We start from the raw sequence: 12,117 nt of genomic DNA on the forward strand, positions 1-12,117 counted from the left end.
CAGATTGTTAACTAACTAAGGAGAGACTGTTTTACAGATACACAACCATAAACCTCAGATGATAATAGTCATAAATACTAATAGATTGCTAACCATAAATAAATGATATATTTTTTAAATATTTATACCGTACCAGTTGCTCAAATACTCCTCACAATACAGTTTATACCATAACTGAAAAATAGTCTTTCCTACAGCAACAGGTTTAATTTAACTCGGGTATCCACAGACTGCATATAAATACAGATAAATATATATTTATTCATAATGCCATTAACTGTTTTATTATTCATTGTTACAACGTCATTTAAATGTATAGATGTATGAATGTAATGCTTTTACCGTTCAGGTTAGGAGGCCAAGTTGTTACAATGGGGTCGTTCAGTATGTCAAATTGTTTTGACAGAGTGACCATAATTTTATATGTATTTATTATATACAAAAAAAAAGGCTGAGGTTTAGATGGAGTTTTCTTGTCAGTTGGAGCCTATATGAGTAATATAGCTGGTGGAGGCATGCAATAAATTTGAACACAGACTGTAAAAATATAAATAAATAGGAGGTGGTCGTATCAGTACAAGAAGGCACAAAGAAATGTTGTTCATTAGACAATCTAAATCAACTTGAGGAAAATGGCTTTGAATGGGCTTTGCAGATTGGGTTTTATGCATTACAAACTCTAAAAATATTATTTTTGAAATACTTTTTAATAAAAATGAGTAGTACAAAGCAACAATGAATTGTGCATTCTCCATTTAAACGTCAAGCCTGTATTTAAGCTGCCTTCTCAAAGTACAAATATAACAGTTAAAACTAAATTTTAAAAAATGCTAGATAAAGATTTCTATCAATCTTTGATATCATTACAATATTCGGGTTTCGACAGTATTAATTCAGTATTTACAGTTGGTTTTATAATATATGTTCACATCCCATTATTTAATTTTATTTCGTGTTTCTTTTTCCTTTAATTTTTTAAACTCTATAAACGTTTTTTACAAGATCATCATTATTCTACTATAAAACTAGAAATAAATGTATTTTAGTGTTAATGTTAGTACATAGTTGGCTCAAGTTAATTGTGTATTATGTTTCTTTTTCATTTTACGTCTGAAAAGTTGTTCCAGTTATTTTATGTTGTACATTTTTTCCAGTTTGTTTATGGGGCAACAGGTTTTGAATTCCTATTTTACTAACAACAGATATCTACTATCAGCTAACATAGACCATAGGAAAGAAGAATTTTGTGTTTTTCACACAAGTAAATTTTTTTGCGTTTTTTTCTGGTTACATTGTAATAAAGCCTACAATTAAGACTGTCCAATTGTTTAGAAATATTCAAAATATAATAAATTGGACAATAATAACAGATTTTTATCGATGGCCACCAAAAGGTCACCAAATTTTTATTGGAATGGCGCGAAAATGATATGTATAAAATTTAAAAAATGTGCCAAATTACCTGTGTCATTTTTTGTTTGTGTTATGAGACAAACGATAAAATTATAGTATTTATCTGTTTTAACTATACTATGGTCTAGTTGCAAAACTGTTTATATGTTGCTTTTGATGGTATAAAAAAAAGGTATATGTTGCACTATTTAGTAAGTTTTATTTATGTCTATGATTTATAGAATTTTATCTGATTGTTTTTATTTTAGTTTAAAAACAAGGAAGGTTAGCTGATGAGCATTTTACCTTTCATTTCCTCCATTATATCAAACTGTCTTTAATGTTTAAGAAAAAATGATTAGTTTTAAGAAAAATTTGGTTAACTGACTGTTAATGCGATGTCAATGTTTGCGTGTTTGAAGGCTGCACTGAAGTTAAGACATTAAAAAAAAAAATTAATGTAACTTGCCAGATTGCAGATTAAAGATTGTTTGGTTGATGTCATTATATATTATTGTCTCCATTACTCTTTCCCCTATTCCAAATTTAATTTTAACAGAAAATTCCTTCTTCAAAGTTAAAGCTGCGAATAGAAACATTTCCATGCTAGAAACAAATTCTCAGTTCAGTTTTAATTGAATATTGATCTAAAAAAATATATACATACTTTTTAATATAATAATTTAACAATTACATTAATAAAACTTCAAATAAAACGTTAAGAAAAATTCACAAATTTAATTTTAACATTGTGAACCATCTAGTAAATTTGGTCACTGTTAATGTTCAAAATTTGCCACAATATTTATCTCTATTTATTGTGTTATCAATTTTCAGATAATTATTTTAATTAAAAATGAAGTTAATCCTCTATCACTAATACAAAATTTTAGAAAATTACAAAAAATAAAATAAGTTCATTTTTAATTTGTTGAAAATCATTTTACATTGAACAAAATGTCTATAAACGTTTGAAACGAGGCATGTCTGCTTTGTAGGTGTAGTAAGTATTAATTCATACATTTAGCGGTCATAATTGACCTATTTAATAATTTCAATTAATTATACTTTTCATCTAAAGTCTTGATTGAGATAAAAAGTATAATTAATTGAAATTTGTATGCTGCTGGCTTGGACCTGTGACCTATACATTACAGTTATGAGTACTGTGTCAAGGCCTAAACTGTTGCGTCCACTGACACCCCTCGAAAAAATTATATTCAACAATTTTATAAATAATATTGTTAATTCAGCAGTTGTTAAATATTTGATTTAATCCGTTAATTTATTTTGTCTGTCTACCAAGAAAGATACAGCCATTTTGCTCATTCTCTGGTGAAAACAAAAAAAACACTGAAGGAAATTAACCAACCAACAGTCAGAGCATTCGGTTTGGTTGTTGATGGTTTTTTTATTTGAGTTATCCTATACAGTAGTATACATTTGAATAATAATAAAAATTAAAAAAAAACAGCAACTGAAGACAGACCGTTCAGAAGTGCCGGTTCAACATGAGTTCTCCAACTCTCAGACCAAACCCATCTACTAAAATTGTAGTATATGATGCATTGCCTAAATTCTAAGAAGAGATATTGTTTAATTTCTTATGGTTCATACAATACTGTTTGAATCAACATACATATTGTTTGTGAGTATTTCTATATCATATTTACCAATTTTAACTTGTAATATTAGGTTTTTCATTTAATTAAAAATACTGTCATCAATACGAATTAAATATTTCCATTACCTACAAACCTTGATTTTCTCATGTGACTTATTTGTTTATTTTTTTTCAGGAGGGGGTTTGATCTACCTACCATATTGAAAAAAATTCTTCCTATCTTACCAAGCAAGCATACCATTCGAAAGTTGTTTATTAAATGCAGTTTTTTATTTATTTTTTTTTTCCGAATCCCTTGGAAGCTTCATCACATTGTATTAACTTTTCAAAATTCTTCAAAGATTTTCTAATGTTTAAATTTTAAAGGTTTCTTGTTTGTCTGAAAGGGTTCAGTTGATTATTTCATTATTATTATGATTCTCAGAAAATGTTGATGAAAACTAAAGAATGAAGATTTCATGAAAATGAATTGAACTCAATTTGATTAAACATGCAAGGTTTATAGAAATAGTGAAAGATGGAGAGTGAGTGCGGTTCAATCCTTTTTTAAAAAAGATAGTTCTTACATTAAGTTGTTTTCCAACAGTTATTACTCACATTGTTGTTTTCCAACGATTGGATTTCGAGCCCTTAGCTCATCATCAGTTGAAAAACAACTAAATTAAATTAGTAGATGTACAGCGTAATCTATCGGTGAACATTCTGAAGTTTTAGTTCTAGTTGTTGGCAATCTCGCTAGGTGCCGCTTTCGTTGAGAAGGTGGTAAGACACCACAATAGTGGTCAATCAATTCGAAGTGGTCTGATCCGTAGGTAAAACAAAGAAATAAAACAGTTTCAGCATACTTCCCCATCACCACTATGAACATACTGATAAACTGTACAATGAAAAACCTTTAGTTTATGTTAGTTAAAAGATTCTATTATCAAACTTCATATAATGGGAGATCATTTGAATCTGATTTATGATATAATTATAAACTGGTTAATTGTGATATTCCTTCCTGAGGTCTGACAGATTTGGCGGACCAGGTCCGTTTTGGTCATTTTAAACAGGCGACAGATTGCAAAAAAATCACAGACTGGCCGACAAAGCTTCCACACTGAATATTAAAATGTAAAACATTTACCAGAGGGTTGGGGAACGTTATCTACCTCCATTAATTGGCCATTTAAACGAAAGACCGGGGTTGAAAATAAAAGTAAACAAGACTGAGTTTATGTTTATACTTTATCACAGTGGGAAAAGCTTTCCTGAGTTACCTTTAATTTTTTTTAACAAACGGATTCTTATATTTACCATCACATGTTATGCTTGGACTCAATGCTCCTTGCTCCAGCATACATGGAATTTTGAACTTTGAGACATCTGTATTGTAGCATATCTGGGTGCTTCAATGAAGATTAAATGATGGATCAAATGGTTCGATACTAAAGAAACTGAGTTACATTCCAGCATACATGAAATGTTGAACATATCCACCAAAATATCATACATGGCATGTCACGTCCTCTGATGACTGTATGTAGGGAAGTGTTTAGAGCATCGTTCCAGAATGTGTTAATTATTATTATTTTTTGTAATTAATTATTTTTTTGGGGGAGGAGATTTTGTTTTGCATGCAGTTGAAAATTCTGCCCTCTAATTACCATTATTTTTTTTCCTCAGGGCCATAATAAAAAAAGTGCTCAGCAAAATTTTCAGTTTTTATAATTTTGTTTGTATTAATTTAAAAAAAATAAATAAATAAAAATATTCAACAAAAACTGAGAAAATAGAACGTAAAGGTCGCAGGTCACATAAGGGAAAACAAAATGTCACTTTTCACTTTTTAAGTTCACTTTTCAACATTTTGATCGTGCTTCTTGTGATGCATCATTTCGTTCAAGCCATACGGTGATTTATCCATTTGTAAATGCGATTCTGATCTACGTAATGATATCCAAAATAATTCTAATTAATAAAGAAATTTAAAAAAATAGTGCTTGCAGAACTCAAATTTAGTTTAATAAAATCATTTTTAAACAATTAAAATTTTTGTTCAAAATTAAAAAAAAATTAGCACTTGTGCAGAGCTCAAAATTGCAGATCATTTACAACAAACCATGCAGAAAAAATTCTAGTTTAATATATTAAAAAAAAATCAAAGGGCAGCTTTTATTTATGTATTTCATTGTTAAATAAATAATTGTATAACAATAATTTTTTTCACTGTATCTGTTGTTTAAATTAACATTTTTGTGAGGGTCTCTTATAAGATCCGCTGCTACAGGACATGGCCAGATTTGGTGCAACCCATTCAAGTGCTTAGTTTCAAATTTTCATAAAACCCTTTTGGGTTTTTAATTGTTACCGTTATTTTGCTTCTAATTATCTTTTTTTAATGCAGCAACTTTGAAAATTATTTGTTTTATCATTATTTGAGGCAGTACGACTGAACTTATATTTAAAATAAATATAAATAATATGAAATATTTTCATAAAAAAATTATTATAAACAGTAACAGTCCAATTTTTCTGTCACCCAGTGCTTAATTCACAAAATTTAATTTATTCCCCCTCTTCATCATGTAGCTCCCATAAACCATTCATAACCTTGTGAAGGATGGGGCAGATCGGCGCTGGTGGCCCCTTACTTTGTGACGGCAGGTGCTGGCCCGCCCGGGGGCAGAGTGGTGGATTGGTCTGTCTCTGGGAGTGAGTCACTGGTGCCTGGACACTTGACTCAAGCCCTGAAAAAAAAAAATGAGTGTAAGAGTAGGGACGGTTTTGTTCTCCTGACGCCTGGCCAGGCTTGTCCCTGGGGTCAGCAGGCACTTCTATCGCCACTCTACTCCATTCTTAGAAGACTCGGCAGAAATGACCCCAAGGACACAGCCTTTATTAAAAAAGGAAAAAAAATATTTGTAAGTAACATCTGGAAGAAGTGAAAGGCCAATTTTTTGTACAATTTCAGCCATTTGCAATATGCTCCAAATAATAATTTTTTACCTTCTCCATTTTACAGCTCTTCCTTTGTATAATAAGACTCCATTTTCAACAATTAGCAAAAACTAATTTAAATAAAAAACCTGAAAAATAGAAATACACTTTTGTATATTTACCACCCTTTATTGTTATAATAAATAAATGAAGAAAACACAAAATTGTAAAACTTTTTTTTCTGTTTCGAGTGAAAATGACAAAAATGTTTTAGCACTTAACAGCCTATCCATCAGTTCTGTAATTAATCAATCTTTCCTTTCGAAAGTAAAAAAAAAAAAAAAAAAAAAAAAAAAAAAAAAAAAAAAAAAAAAAAAAAAAAAAAAAAAAAAAAAAAAAAAAAAAAAAAAAAAACACCATTTAAAAGCTGGTTTCACACTGAAAATAAATGTAAACACTGATTCAAAGTTGAATACATAAATATGTAGAGAAAATAATATAGAGACACCCCGCTGTCCTGTATGGATTAAAATAAATGTAGATCTAAACAGGATTTAGTTTCAATTTATACCAGGCAGACACCACTGGTCTTTGCTTGTCAGTTCCGAATTTATTAAAATTTGTTCTCGTGTTTTGCAGGTTAAGTCAAATTTAGAAGTCAGTCCAACAAAAAAACAGAGGTATGGTTAAAAGCCCATTTGTCTTATAAAATCAACTTTTTACTTTTTTGTTTTTACGTAGGTTAATGGAACCTTTAGCGAGCATAAGGGCGAGAAGGGACGACTACTTTTTATAGACCCCGAGGTCATATGATTATTTTTAAATAGCTTCTTCTGTTTTTACATTCTGGAAAAAACCAAGACCTTTAGCCCCCTCCCCATATTCCTTGGAATTGCATGTTCTATTGTTTGACTAATATTATTCTTTTTGTATATTTTATAGTTGAAGATTATAATCAATTTTATATAATCTAAAGTTCTTGTCTGGAGAGGTCCGAAGCGTTCTATCATTCCAGTGTGAAAGCAAATAAAAACAAACAAAAAATAAAGTTCTTGTCTTTTAATTGTACATTGATTTTAGTCCTATTTTTTATTTATTTTAAAATTGTTACTCATGTACAATTGTATCATTTTCGAAATGTTGAACAGCAATGGGTAAGGAAATAAAAATTATATACCCGTTACCTTTTGTGCAGAACTTAACTTTACATTTAATTCTTGTGTAAATAAATATCCTTGACAATTGGCTTTTTTAAAATAAATATGTTAGCATTACAAAACAGTGAAAGTGTGTAAATTTCATTTCTTCCCTAGAAGTGAATTCTGTGAGAAAGTGTAAAACAGGCAAAACAGAGCTAGAATCACATAGGGAGTTATGACCATCCAACAGAGGTCTCTTAATTTGCAAAATCAAATAATGTAGATGACTAATTAAAGTTTTTTTGTTTTTTAACAGAATTAAGCTATTTGGAGGATTGAATTTGAAGAAAGCAGTTTTGATATTAAGATAAAATTATCCAAGTTTACTTTTCATTTTGAACTATTTTTCAAGAAGGAGCCATGCCACTGAAAAATGTTCTGCCACTGAGTAAACCAAGATGCTTTATTCTTGATAATTACCATGGACCAGATTTGTGCCTGTAACAGTAGAAAGAAATTTTTTAAACAAAAGAAAAATCAATTTTTTCGTTTCCACATAGACAATTAGTTGAAGGCAAAGTAAAGATTTTCTGGACAAAATATCAATTTATCGAATTTAGCAGGTAAAACACAATATGCGGACAGCATCAAATACTTCGTATTTCTGTCAGGTAATATTTATGGTCGTCTTTATAGGCTTGTGAGCAACTCAATTCACAGCTCCTCCTCGGACCGTCACAATCAATGCATTTCCAGCACCAACTGTTTTTCCCGGGAAACAATGAACCCTTAGGGTAATAAAAAATAATAATGTCCTCTTTATTGATCAAAAAGGAAGCAAAACAAACTCTTCTGAAGTATTGAAATTGTATGGTCAGAAAAAATACAAACCTCGTCAATGAGCCTTAGAGCCTATAAAAAATATGTATTTTACTTCTTTTTTTATGAAGTTTTCTGCCTATGTTGCGTATGTATTTCAAAGTTATTATCTGTCAATCGGTTGTTGTTGTTTTGTTTTAGGTAGAATAAGAAAATATTTAGGGTTGTATTAAATAAGATGTATAAAAAGTTTACAAAAACCGAAGATGCTTCCATATCGTGAAACAAAAAATAGTTAAAAATTTAACAATTTGGATTTGTTTTAATCAACCTTTAAAACACTTAAAAATAAAAAAAATTTATCCCCACAAAAAAAGGACATTTTTTGGTTGGATTAACTAAGGGGGATTTTTTTCCCTACATAAAAATTCATAACTTATCTGGATTTTAAGTGAGATTTTAAATGTAAATGAGAAAAATAACAAAAAAAATTTTTATTTTATATCTGTAATTATAATTTGGTCTGAGGCAAACTTTATGCTCTTATGTGTAGTTTGGAGAGTTATAAATCCCTGAAAAAAGGGGCGTAGGTGGTTGGTGGCCGCAACAGTTTAGGCGACATCACTCACATGATGCTCATCACTGTCACGAAAAGGTCTGTTCGAATGCAGGTCCGCTTTTTTTTTTCTCTTTTCTTTTCTTTTTTAACCCTGACACCCCGAAGGTTGATATGACTTATGCTGTTTGCTGTTGTTGTTGACAAAAAGACAATAATTTTTTTCGATTTTTTGGGTTTTTGGCGTTACACAAGAAAACCCCCCAAAAAACGAAAAAAATGTTGTCTTTTGTGATATAAAAGGCTCGTAGGACACGTTTTTTTCCCAATAGAAATGCAAAACAATGGAAAAAATGTGTATTGTCTTTTTCGATGTAAAAGGCTCGTAGTACACATTTTTTCCCCCAAGAAAAACCCCAAAAAAATAGGAAAAAAATTTTTTTTCGATGTAAGGCTCATAGACACGTTTTTTCAAGAAAAACGAAAAAAAAAATCGAAACAATTTTTATTGTCTTTTTCAATGGTTCGTCGGACGTTTTTTTTAATTCAAGAAAAACAAAAAAAAATTTATTTCTTTTACGATGTAAATCGACCTGCTGAGTCGATTGGAAAAGGAATTGGGCTTTGTGCTGTTTTCAAGAAAAACTAAAAAACTTATTGTCTTTAAGTCTTTAGTGTTATTGTCTTTTAAGTCTTTAACTTATTGTCTTAGTTTTTTAAGACGGAAAATGACCCAAAGCGGTTGATCGCCTTTTATAATTTCAAAAAAAAAGTAATAATAATAAATAAACGTTTTTCTTGAAAAAAAAAAGTAAAAACGTGTCTTACCAGCGTTTTACATAAAAAAGACAATAAACATTTTTTCGATTTTTTTTGGGGGGGGGTTTCTTGGAAAAAACGTAAAAACCGTGTACTTTGTGCCTTTTACATAGAAAAAGACAGTAATTTTTTGCTTTTTCTTGAAAAAACCCGTAAAAAAACATGTCTTACGTGCCTTTTACATCGAAAAAGACAAAAAAATTCGATTTTTTGCGTTTTTCTTGTAAAAAAAAAAGTCCTATGAGCCTGAAGGACGTGAAGGTGGGAATCAAACCCACGACTTTGGAATCTAGTAGCCAAGAGTTTGACGCATCGACCCACAAATTCCAACAGGATATTCTTGTTTGAACATAACTTGTCTTATAACATTGTATGAAATCAAACTAAACGAAAAAAATGCTCAAAAAACCTACCATTTTTAATTATTAATAATTAGCCATTAACGTTTATTGTTAGTGCATTATATGACACTCCCCTCATTACAGTCTTAAGAACTAAGGAGTAGGGGAAGGTAAATTTTTTTATGAAAATGAATTAAAATGGTGTAGATAAAACTAGGACAAATTACAAATAAAATGTGAAGTCTCCACTTAAGGGGCAGTTTGTTCAGAATGTTTCAGGCGTTGGCACTCACACGACTTTCTGTTGGGCTTGTAAGTGTGGAAAAAAGTAAACAATTATGCACAAGTTGTTAAGTGCTACCAATGAACTATGATATGATCTTGACACCTTAAAACTAGGACAGGGCATAGGATTTGTCATTTTTTAAATAATGACACCTAGTGATTTTGAGGACCTTTTTCAAATGGTTCACGTTTTTTTGGTGAAGCCCTATTCTTCTGGCTATCCTCTAACTTCTTGTGTGTATGAATTTTATTTTACATTTCCACCATTGAAGCACTAAACAGTTTCTGAAGAAAACGCGCTTATGACTCACAATTTGTTTGTTTGCAGTTTTTGTATTAATTAAAGTGTGAGCTTCGTCATCCATCATTGAATTAAAATTATAAACTTTACGAATCTGAGGTGAAACTGCCTCCCAACAATGTCCGCACTGGAAATGTGCAACATTGTTACCGAATCCACTTTGGGACTGAATTCTTGTATCAGGTAAACCCATAATACACACTCCAGAGATTTGGGCCATGTTGCACCTTTGAATTGGAGCAGCAGCGAACAGACTTGACCTGCCCTGAGGCATTGCCCAGTGTGCACTAAGCTTAAAATTGTGAGATTTTTCCGTTTTCTGTTGGGTTATGAACCTGAAATTTGATTGTAATCTAAGAACTAGCTGTTAAACATTGCTTGAAGGCACAGTGAATATGGCAAAATGTTGAACTGACAGGATTTCTGATGACCGCACAGACTCCATGAAGAAATCTCATATTTGCCAACTCATTTTGGCTTGATTTAGGAATATGGCAATGTATATGAAAAAGTAAAAAAGGAATAGATATTAAAAACAATTAATTTAATTGCATTTTATTCAAATAATGTGAAGAAATTACATAAAAATATTGTATATAACTTATATAGATCACTCTATACTAAAATATTTTAAAATACAATTAAAATAATGGTATATTTTTTCATGGTTGTTACATGAGCGATATAATTTTTTTTAATATAATTTTTGTTTACTTCTTAACTCCATATTTGGACAGATATTACATTTTAACAGTTTCATTTTCTCAGTCAATTGAGCATTCGAACATCCATCGGTTAAACTTGGTAGCAAATAAGAAATTAGCGTAATTTTCAATTACAATACAACATTATTAAAAAAAAAAAGAGAATTATATTAACATATTTAGGCACGTAAAGTCTCTCTTTTTTTCTTGATTATGAGCCCACTGCTGAGGTAATTCGGGTGGGCGAGAGAGAAAATTTTAATGAGGAATTCTTCAACAAGTTCTTCAGTTTAAAATAAAACTATTTTTAAATTGTAAAATAAAACATAAAAACTACATCCCTCATTTCTAAAGAGTAAAACAAATTGTACTTAAAGGTGATATACAATGACTTCAGCAGACTTTTGTAACAAAATATTTTTCTTTTAATCTGATAATATAATTTTGACACCCCCTCGTTGCAAAAGGATCGAATTGACACAAATATTTGAATACGAGAAAAATCAGTGCAGTAAAAGAGAACCCACTGTTGGTACAGATCAACAAAAAAGAAGGAAAAAACACTGCAAAGACACACTCCATTTTTTGACATTGTACATTTACAACCTAATTAATTTTGTCATGGTATTTGGGTAGGCTAAGTTCGCTCATGTGATGATATGTTTGTTGACAACCAAAATTTCGCCTTAGTAAATAATCCGTTCTCCTGTTCGGCAGTTTATCTCCTCACGAGGAAAGAGGAAAAACGACTAACTAGTAAACACCCTCATTGTGAAAAAAGTCCACTTAATTTTAGATTTTGATGAAACGTACACTTTTTATTTTTCAATTTTTAATTATCCCAAAAAGGACAATTAAAAACAAGGGAAATAGCTTTGAAAATGATTTTTAACTAGTGTTAAAAATTTTAAGGCAGACTGCTTTTCAACAATCATTAAGTAATTTTTCTTTTTTTATTGCTTAATGGGAAAACTATATACAAATAAAGCTGGTTAAACTTATTAAGCTAGTCTGTTGACCTTTACTTTACATCAAATTTTTTCAGACATGACAGATAGAAACTATTTTGTACACTTCTAAACGAATGAGGGGCAATTACTGAACACAATTATATAATTAACCTTTTAATGTCAAGCCTCATTTGCAGTTAAAAAGAATACAATGCAATACGTGAAATATATATAAAAAATATTTAAATTTGCTCATCTTTGCTCA

This window comes from Cimex lectularius, unplaced genomic scaffold, assembly GCF_000648675.2.
Source record: "Cimex lectularius strain Harlan isolate CLEC.00 unplaced genomic scaffold, Clec_2.1 scaffold35, whole genome shotgun sequence".
In the NCBI taxonomy this organism is placed as follows: domain Eukaryota; kingdom Metazoa; phylum Arthropoda; class Insecta; order Hemiptera; family Cimicidae; genus Cimex; species Cimex lectularius.